This window comes from Syngnathoides biaculeatus, chromosome 9 (genome assembly GCF_019802595.1).
Source record: "Syngnathoides biaculeatus isolate LvHL_M chromosome 9, ASM1980259v1, whole genome shotgun sequence".
Lineage (NCBI taxonomy): Eukaryota > Metazoa > Chordata > Actinopteri > Syngnathiformes > Syngnathidae > Syngnathoides > Syngnathoides biaculeatus.
In genome coordinates, this window is record NC_084648.1 from 3,101,554 (window position 1) to 3,112,648 (window position 11,095).

The 11,095-nt window shown below is 40.9% G+C and overlaps 1 long non-coding RNA gene across 1 annotated transcript; it reads left to right on the plus strand.

Annotated features, from left to right (window-relative positions):
- The first annotated feature begins 1,041 nt into the window (after positions 1-1,041).
- Positions 1,042-5,492, plus strand: LOC133506293 (uncharacterized). Its single transcript, XR_009796467.1, has 3 exons — positions 1,042-2,164; positions 2,897-3,039; positions 3,137-5,492. It is a non-coding gene; the product is annotated as an uncharacterized LOC133506293 (long non-coding RNA).
- Positions 5,493-11,095: the final 5,603 nt, after the last annotated feature.

Genomic DNA, 11,095 nt, shown 5'->3' on the forward strand with positions numbered 1-11,095 from the left:
GTCCAGGCAGGAGAGGGACTAAAGTAAATATAAATTAATCCATTCACTGAACTGTTATACTAATGACCCCGTCACACGTTCTGGTCAGAGTTCTATAACGTTTGAGGAAACGTTGGTAGTCGCCCATGGTCGCCAGGATAGCTCCAGAAGAGCGTTGTTTGAACGCTAGTGAACGTCAATGATCGCTGGGAATCGGCAGAGAACGCCGGTCCGGAAAAAAAGTTTTGAACATGCACAAAAGTTCTCACCGAGACCAGAGTTCATCAACGTTTAATTTTAAACGCTGCAGAACATTAAAAATGTTCGTGGAAGGTTTTACTAAGGTTCGCCGAGCGTTGCACGCATTTGGCTATCGTTATTCAGTCGTAACTCTAGCTTTACTTGGTTGTTTCTTAATCGTTTGCTTTGCAGTGAACGACTCACTGGCGACCTGTCAACAACCACTGAACAGTCCCGTAGCGCACATAGTGTGTAACTAAAGTCAAACGAACGTCGTTTGGAGTACATTGAGTGCCATTCGTGCGTCCATGCATATGGGTATAAAAACCGATGCTTTGTAAGTGAGGTCCATTTAATATTAAGCTACACTAGAGAGCATCTACTATGGAAGATCCAGAAAGCAGCAGTTCGTTTTCGCGGAAAAACTCCACCAGACTATCCTCAACAGCCCGGTCCAGGATCCTGCAATCCTTTCTCTGCTTCTTTTGTCTCTTTGTTGGACCGTCCTCACTAGGGTTTGCAAGGTGTTTAGGGTCCCCAGGGGGTGTCACACGGTGTGTGACTTCGCGGACGTGCTCTTCCTCCTGCTGTTGTTTTTCCTCCAAACACATTGCTTGTGATGAAAGAGGCTTAGCTTTCTTACTAGCAGCGCTGGTTGGTGAAGTCCGCGCCCTAACTTTTTTTCTTCTCGGCGGCATGATGCTCACTGTTCTAACTCACGGCAACAACTGAAGTGACTCTGGACTTTCCAACGTTTTAGTGCCGGTTCCACTGTAAAAATTACATGCCAGCAAAACGCTTTTCTGTCGTTATTCACCCATTGCTACACGCTCAACACGCTCGTCTTACGTTGACAAATCGCTCGTCGCACCCCAATGACACGTTTGCACATGCTAATGGTTTTTAGGGGTATCTTATTTGGTCGCTGTTACACGTTTTTTGTGCGTTAGACACGCTTTTTGCGCGTTAGACACACGTTAAGTCATGCGTTAGACACACGTTAATCACACGCCAGATGTGTCATCCGCGTTTGAGAACGCTGAAAAATAGAAAGACTGAAATACTCAGAGGACGTTGACCAGAACGTCATGGTGTGACGGAGCCTTTAGGAACTGAGGAACTGGGTGATTCATTCACTGAATTTGTGAATTGAGGAATTGAAAAGTGATTCGTATCTGGGGAGGGTCTGAAGTGAATTTAGCGATTCGTTCACTGAACTGGTGTACTGAACAACTGAAGGGGGAATCATTCGCTTTTGATTCGCCAAGAATTGATGTGCTAGTACAACATGTGATTTGTTTGCCAGAGGAATGACATACTACACAATGAGTATACTCATGAGTGATTTTAAGGGGAAGTCCTAACATCCTCGCTGGGATAGCTTTCACTAGCAGACATTTCTTCAAGATAATGGCTAATTTTGAGTCAGTCAAGCAAAAGAAAACCAGCACATATATCTAAAATAAGTTTAAATTAATCATGGACATCATGGTGACACAGCTGTAGAGCATCTGCCTCACAGTTCTGAGGACTGGGGTTCAAATCCCAGTCCCGCCTCTGTGGGGTTTGCATGTTCTCCCCCTGCATGCATGGATTTTCTCTGGGCACTCTGGTTTCCTCCCACATCCCAAAAACATGCGCTTAATTGGAGACTCTAAATTGCCCATCCGTGTGATTGTGTGACTATTGTCTGTCTCCATGTGTTCTCAATATCTCAATATCTGTGTCTTTAATGTGATTATCAAATCCTTTTTATTTCATAATAGTCATAATAATAATAATAATTCCTTAAACATATAGTATTTCTCAAAACACAAAGACACTTTCCACTATCCAGATAACAATAACAGTGAGTGAGTGAGCAGAAAACCACGGCGGGAGATATTGACATCAATGATGCTACGCACCGAAAGCCTTGCTGGAAGTAAGCAGATGCAGAAGGGTGGTAAGTAACTGAGCTCATTGCACGCAATGGTGTTTTGTTTTCTTTTCGTACTTTTAAAGTACATCACAACAGCAATGCATACAGTGCTCCAGTGAACGTGTTGAATGAATGTGAACCTCACAGATGGATCATTAACTGAATGAGGAAGCACTAAAATTATTTTATGAAAAAGAACCAAATGATTCAGTGAACCAATCTTTTGAATGAATCTTTTTAAGGAACTGATTTGAGCGATTCAGTAGACTTAAAAGAACTGCCGTGCCCATCACTAGTCCCTTTGTTGCTTTTTATTTCAAATGTTTTCACACCCCTTATTTATTATTAGATCTCAACATGTTGTTTATCAATATCATAATTACATGTACCAACCCATCAAAGTGTAACATGTACAGGTCAGAATGGCACTGTGCACTCCACTTCACAAGTTTTTATGGCTTCTCTGGGATACGTGGTTTTGGAAATGGATGGGTGGATTTGCTACTTGGCTAGGATATAGAATGTACAGTGCTATACTACTTCTTTTATAATGATCATAAAACACATTGATAGTAACATGAGTGTAATAAAACCAACTCAGTAGCAGCCCCGTGAATTTTAAATGTATGCTAATTCTATCTTTGTGTTTTATGCAAGGCCTTTTTGTGCTAGAATTTTTAAGATGTGGAACATTCTTTAAAGAAAACAGAAGTGATTTGGCTAAACACGATGTCTCCTCAATTTCCCCTCTCTTAGCAAACCAACTCTTTCTAGGATTTGGGATATTATTTTGGCTCTACTGTGATTGGCTGGTGACCAGTACAAGGTGTACCCAGCCTCTTGCCCAAAGGTATACAGTAACTTGGATAAGATCAACCACATCAATGACCCAATTGAGGGTAAGCGGTATGAAAAATGGATGGATATTTACTCTGTCATGCTTCATTCATCCATCCATCCATCTTTAATCTTTGAGCTTCTCACCCTATCTCTAAGGGATACCCTGGACACCCTGCGGAGGAAACTCATTTTGGCCGTTTGTATCTGGGATCTTGTTCTTTCGGTCACGACCCACATCTGGTGCCCATAGGTGAGAGTAGGAACTTAGATCGACTGGTAAGTTGAGAGCTTCGCCTTTCGACTATGGTCCCTTTTTACCACAACGGACTGATACAAAGCCCGCATCAATGCAGAGACTGCACCAATCCGCCAGTCAATCTTGCGATTCATTCTGTCATCCCTTGCGAATATGACCCCAAGATAGGTGAACTCCTCCACTTGGGGTAGGATCTCATCGCTGACCTGGAAAAGGCATGCCACCCTTTTCCGACTGAGGACAATGGTCTCAGATTAAGAGGTGCTGATTTTCATCCCAGCCGCTTTGCACTCAGCTGCGAACGCCTCCAGTGAGAGTTGGAAAACACGGCTTGATTAAGCCAACAGAACCACATTATCTGCAAAAAGCAGAGATGTAATACTTGTGCCACCAGACTGGACTCCCTCAATGCCTGGGCTGTTGCACAGGTGTGCTTTAGGCTGCCCACAATAAAAAGCCACCCTGAAATGTGCAATTTTGCTTTATAGTGTGTGTGCGTGGTGGTGGGTGGTTGGTTGGGGGGCAGAAAAGTAGTAAACGACCAGCATTTGACTTGTGCAGTAAAACAATTTCCTTCGCATAGAGTTGGTCAGGTTGTTGATTGTGGACAGCATTTTCAGCATTCCAAATTGACGCTCACTCATAACTTGTGACGTTGTCGGCATTGTGTTGTGCGCTAAAACTGCACATTTCAGAGTGACCTTTTATTGTGGCCATATTATGTCACACCTGTGCAATAATCATGCTGTCAAATCGTTGTGTCTTAAAATTTCTCACCTGTAGGATGGGATGGACTTATCTTGACAAAAGAGAAATGCTCACTAACAGATTTAGATTTGATTTAGAATTTGTGAACAATATTTGAGGGAAATGGGCTTTTGTGTTTGGAGAAAAAGTTTTAGATCTTTGAGTCCATCTCACAACAAAAGGGAGTAAAAACAAAATTTTCACTTCCATTTTTTTTCTCTGTGTAACAATTCCAAAATACTGCTACAATATGCAAATTCGTGAAGACAACAATATTAAAGGCTTTGAAGCAAGCCAAAGGTATGTAAAATGGTTTTGAAACAATTGATCTATTCCCACTTTCTACCATCTAATTTTAAAAAATGAACAGTACTATATACAGTACACACAATTATATATTTCCCCACTTAGGGTATCCAGACAGAAGCAGGCATCACTCAGCACCTCACTGCAAGGCCATTTGTACCACAGTACAGTATGTACTTGTCCACAGCTAACCCATAGTTTGCACTCTGTAAATCAGAGAAATGTGAGCCACATCCTTGGGCTGACAGGAAATTCTGTTTAAATGACATGTTTGATAAATGAGCATGACATCATTCATTAAATAGATCCTTTCCTTATCTTCCTCCATTCCCTTGTAATCTCAACAGAAAGATTATTTTAGTCAATCTTAAATACAATTAATCTTTCTCTTCAACATTCATTTTTACACATTTTAAAAGTAAATGTCAAAACTATCCAGTAGGCTCGTTCTGTCAAGCTTGTTCACATAAGTGTTGCATAGTCGCTGAATGACTTCGAAGAAATGAACAAAAGTACTATAAAATGGCATGTTTGAACCAAAGTGCTACCAAGCAACATGAGCGTTTCTGGGATTGTATAAACTCTGGGTGAAAGGCTTTACAGTAGTCTAAAACCATTTAGGATAGAAAACATTTCCAAATAAATGCTTGATATATGCAGATTTCTACATGATGAGCTACAAATTGAAAAGCAATAAAATCATATCTTTCAAAAAGATTGCATAAACCGATTTTTTTTACTGCTTCACCGTCATAAAGGTCATGGGCATGATGGAGCCTATCCCAGCTATCTTCAGGCAGGCGGTGGGGTGCACCCTGAATGGGTTGCCATCCGATCGCAGGACACATATAATCAAAAATCCATTCGTACACCTAAAGGCAATTTAGAGTCCCCAATTAACCTATCATACATGTTTTTGGAATGTGGGATGAAACCGGAGTGCTCGGAGAAAACCCACATAGACACGGGGAGAACATGCAAAATCCATACAGGTGGAGCTGCGATTTGAACCCCAGTCCTCAGAACTGTGAGGCGGATGCTCTCACTGGTCAGCTAACCCGTTGTCATTACATAAACCATGTCCATGCCCATTTTCTAAGGCGCTTATCCTCACAAGGGTCACGGGAGTGCCGGAGCCTATACCAGCTAATATCGGGTGAAAGGCGGTCTACACCTTGAACTGGTTGCCAATCAGTTGCAGGCCACCTATCGATACCATCACAAAAAAATACATTATACAATGCAAGCACAGTGACTAACGGGTTTGCATCGGGGTTTTTTTCTGTGCAAGTGACCTTTTACATGTGTCTTCAATAACGCTATATGAAAATGACATCAAGCTACACTTTACAACGACTCAAGTATGCAATGTTTTGTAAAGCTAAAAAACAAATATGTGTGTCCTTCTACCTTAGTGGCTTAGCTGGAAAGCATTGGCCTCACAGTTCTGAGGTCCCGGGTTCAATCACAGACTCGCCTGTGTGGAGTTTACATATTCTAGCTGTACCTGCGTCGGTTTTCTTCAGGCACTCCGGTTTCTTCACACATCCCAAAAACATGCAACATTAATTGGACACTCTAAATTGCCCCGAGGTGTAATTGTGAGTGTGAGTGTGGCTATTTTTCTCGTTGTGACCTACGATTGGCTGACAACCAGTTCAGGGTGTACCACACGTCCTGCCCATTGACAGCTGGGATTGGCTCCAGCACTCCCCCCTCGTGAGGATGAAGAAAATGAATGGATGGACACTAGCAGAGCACCGCTATTTTGTTCTAAATACGTTTTCAGTCAAAATCAATCTTTATTCTGAAAAATAAGTCTGTCCTTAGAAGGGCCAGACTGGAATCAATATTTTGAGTGCTATTTCATGATACTAGGGGCTATAACAGGAATGCAGGAAGTTTTTCACCAGCCTGCCTACCTACTCCATTTGTTTATGAATATTATTACATTTTTACTGAATATCTAGTGAGTTCTGAGAGGACACTTTTTAAAAATGTTACATCCCCAAGTCACAATAGGTATTTTAATCAACCACTAAACTTTACATTTTCTAAAATTGTGGTGTGAAAAACACACACACACACCACACACACACACAAGGAACTATGCCAGACAGACATGGGCCCATTTAGTCGACCAGACGTCGCTCCATGAAAGCAGTGATTTTGACTGTGTGGCATTCTCTTCAGCACACAAAATTGTGATGTGTAAACAACCCAATAATACAAGAAAAATCACTTTCTTCTGGTTTTATTTCAGTACACCAAGCAAAAAAAAAACATTGGATGGCTTTTCTGAAAATGCAATCTTTTTCATACCTTTCCTGAGCTCTCATGCTGTTTGACTTTTTAAAAGAATGTTACACAATTTCTTTCTTAACCCAGTTTGTTATAAATTTGGATTGGTGATTGCAGAAGAGTTGTTTTCTGAAAAGAATAGCATTTTATTGTCTTCACTCATGTGATACTTCTGAATGTCAACAACTCCTTCTCGCCGCTCTCTTTGTTACACAAAACATTGATATAAGAGAAAACTTCCTGAAAAGCTACTGGGCCTTGAGGTGTGACCAAATCTTTTGTTTGGAATATACAAATACCAATTCCGATGAAGTTAGGATGTTGCAAAAAACATAAAAAAAATAATACTGTACATTTATTTGTAAATTATTTTCAACCTGTATTTAACTGAATACACAACAAAGCCAAGATATTTAATGTTCAAACTGACTGTTCAGACTATTCTTCAAACGTTTTTTTTTTTTCATTATTGAAAATAACTCATTTTGAATTTGATGATTCCTGCAACACATTCCAAAAAAGCTGGGACAAGTGGATGTTGATCACAGTGTTTCATAACCTTTTAACAAGACTCAATAACGACACAATGTGTTATAGCTTTTAAGGTGGAATTCTCTCCAATTCTTGCTCGATGTACAATTTGAGTTGCTCAACAGCCTGGGGCCTACGTCAACAGAATTTTCAATGAGAGACAGGTCTGAACTGCTGGCAGTACTTGGACTCTTTTTATAACGAAGCCACACTGCTGCAACTCATGCAGAAGGTGGCTTGCCATTGATGTCCATTAAAAAGCCATTGCTTGGATGAAAGCATATATTACTCCAAAACCTGTATGTACTGTACCATTCATCATTATTAGGTCCTTCACAGATGTGCAAGTTACCCATACTATGGGTACTAAACCCGCCCCATGTTATCACAGATGGTAGATTCTGAACTTTGCAGTGAAAACTACCTGGATGGTCCTTTTTCTCTTTGGACTGGAGGACACGACTTCCATGATTTCCAAAAGCAATTTGGAATGTGGAATTGTCAGACGGCAGCATACTTTTCTACTTTGCTTCAGTCCTCCTCAGATAAGCTCCGGCCCAGAGTAGCTGGCGACGTTTCTGGGTTTTGTTAATATTTAATTTTTGCTTTGGACAGTAGTTTAACTTGCAATTTCTCACTGTAATAGTTAACAATGGTTTGGTGAGAATTTTTCCCATGGCAATATCATTTACACAATGATGCCGGTTTTTAATGCAATGTCACTTGAGGGATTTAAGGTCACGGACACTCACTGTTGGTCTTTGGTCTTGTTTCTTACATGCAAGGATTCCTCCACATTCCTCGACTCTTTTGACGTTATTACAGATAGTACATGATAAAACCCCTATAATTCCTTGCAATTGTACATTTAAAAATGTTCTTAAACAGTTGAACGATTTGTTCATGCAGTTGTCCACAAAGTGGTGAACCTCGCCTCGTCCTTGCTTATGAATTGTGTGTGTTTCTGTCGGCTTGTCCCTTTCAGGGTCGCCACAGCGTGTCATCTCAGATGAACGCACATATATGTTTGGCACAATTTTTACGCCGGATGCCCTTCCTGACGCAACCCTTCTCAGGGAGTGGAGGCCCCAGTGGGATACAAACCCACAACCCCTGGTTTACCAAACCAGTGCTCTAACCACTGAGCTACGGGGCCTCTTATCTTTGCTTATGAATAAGTGAGCATTTTGGGGATTCTTCTTCTAAGCCCAATCATGACACTCAGTAGTTTCCCATCAATTTGTTCAACTGTGGAACGATCCTTCCACGTCTCTTTTTATCCTTCCTCAACTTTCCCAGTCTTTGGTTGCTCCTGTCTCACATTTATCAAAAAAAAAAAAAAAAAAAAAAAAGATTTGCAAATCACTCCGGTTTCCTCCCACATTCCAAAAACAAGCAACATTAATTAGACACTCTAAATTGCCCCAAGGTGGTATTGTGAGTGTGTTTATTTGTCTCAATGTGCCCTGCAATTGGCTGGCAATCAGTTCCTGCCCGTTGACAGGTGGGATAGGCTCTAGCACTCCCCGCAACCCTTGTGAGGAAAAGCGGTGAAGAAAATGGATGGATGGATGGATGGATTCTGTTACTATTTACATTTTACACAGTTTCCAAACTTCACTAGAATTAGAGAGACAAGGTAACTCAGTGTACGTTAAATGATTAAAAATATTTAAAAGCAAGCATAAGTTATTTAAAATAGAGTATAGATGAATCAAAGACGGGAGACTAGAATTGCCAAAAATGTACAGTGCAAGAAAGATAATATTAAAATGGAAATGTTCAAATATTCTCAATCATAAGCCTGACAAAAAAAGAATAGTTTTCAACCTGGACTTAACATTGACACTTGGGGCTGACTTCACTTGTGTTTGCAACCTGTTCTGTTTTTGTGCAGCATAACAGTTCAATGCTGCTTCACTTTGTTCGCTTTTGACTTCGTGCTCTACTATTGGACCCGAGTCTGTAGATCTTAGATCCTAACTGAATTTATATTCCATGAGCATTTCTTCAGAGTATTCAATGTAAACCATTCCAGAATTTATGGACCTGCAGCAGAACTTTGAAATCTATTCTAAAGATGACTGGGAGCCAATATAAAGGCTTTAGAATTGGATGAATGATCTTTTTGTTCCACTCTTATAGACTAAATGAATACAATTTAAAGCAGCAAATGTTAGTATTTACCAAGGTTGCTCAAAATAACTGTGGGGCATGTCACTTGTAAAATTTCTGCCAGATGTGATTTCACTTTTCGGGGATGATACACAAAGGCATTCCTAATGAATGTAGCAATGTACACATGACTGTACATCAAATAGAAGCATTATGGTTTTACAGTTAAAGTTTTACAGAGAAACTTCTTGAAAGCATTCTTGGGAGAATATTTCAGCAATGTGTGAGATGCCCTCATGATAACGTGAGGCCAAATCTACAAACGATACCGGTTACCAGGTTCCTGAAATAAAATATCAGATGAAGGCCCAAAGCAGAGACCAGTCCTGCTCATAATTTGGTAAACGAGCATATATAAACAACATTACATTCAGGAGAACAGATTGTAACGTGCAACAGGCGTCCTCGTCAGAGACCAAGTGAGACAAGACCTGTCACGTCTCCTCGCAGTGAGAGCAGACATTGTTGACTCACTGTAGTCTAGGGGCTCTTTGCCTGCGTCCCACCACAGCTATGCACTTGTCTGACCAGAGCCTCGGAGCAAGGCTGCGCAGACTTGCATTTGTCCACAGAAGCATGCAAGCATTACACAAAGACACACATGTTGAAGCACAGACACTTTCTCCAGGTCTGTGGGCTGCTCTTTTATCCACTCATCAGTCAAAACAATCTCAAAGCAGGAAAACATGTATTTTGGAGCTTTTATTGGATGATTACATTTCTAACCTGCTTCTTTCATTTTATTTGGAGAGTGTTGACCATCTTCAGCCTCGCTCCACAAATGTGACCAAACTCTATTTTTAGGACCTTGATTTTAGAGTGTGTGTGTGTGTGTCTGTGTGTGAGGGGGCTTAGGGGCTGCAAGGTCACAAGTTCAAGAAAAATTGGAGTGATGTCTAATGATGTCTCTTCACTTTCAGAACATTGTCACTGTACCCTAGAGCAAGGCATGAATTGAAGAATAAAAGATTTTGGAAGCAACACACATAAACATCATAGTGAGCCAAGTAGGCCTACTAATCACATTACTGGTTGCACATTGGTGGTTAATTGTGCTGTATTAAATAAGCTTCTTTCAACGTGTTGCCACAGCGTGACATCTCAGATGAACGCTCATATTTGTTTGGGACAGTTTTTACACCGGATGCCCTTCCTGACGCAACTCCTCTCGGGGAGTGGAGGCCCCAGTGGGATATGAACTCATAACCCCTGGTTTACCAAACCAATGCTCTGTCCACTGAGCTATGGGACCTCAGCTAATTATGCTGTATTATGATATTGAAATAATTATAATAATCCATATCCATTTTCCCTTTTCCGGGTCGCTTATCCTCACAAGGGTCGCGGGAGTGCTCGAGCCCATCCCGGCTAACTTCGGGTACACAGGCGGATTACACCCATCACTGAGCGGGAATCGATCCCACGCTGGCCGCACCAAAATCAGGCGTGTGTACTCTATTCATTAATTTAATTGAGTTATTGGTTGGTTGTTTCCTAATTTACAGATACTCTACATCTACCTCCTTATTTTGCTCAGGATCATGGTAGGGAACTGATCCCATCCGAGTGTATTTAGGGTGGAAGGTAGAGACGACTATTTATTATCATTCACAGGGCATTCCATGTCAACTGCATTGAATACCATGTCAACTTCATTGAAGTCAGCTTTGTGAACTACAAAATTAGAAGTGGCTGTATACACAAATCTATAAATGCAATATGAACTCAAAGAAGAGTCAGATGTCAATATCTGTTTTCAAAGAAATGCTGATGTGTTTTCAAATCTTACACTCTCCCTT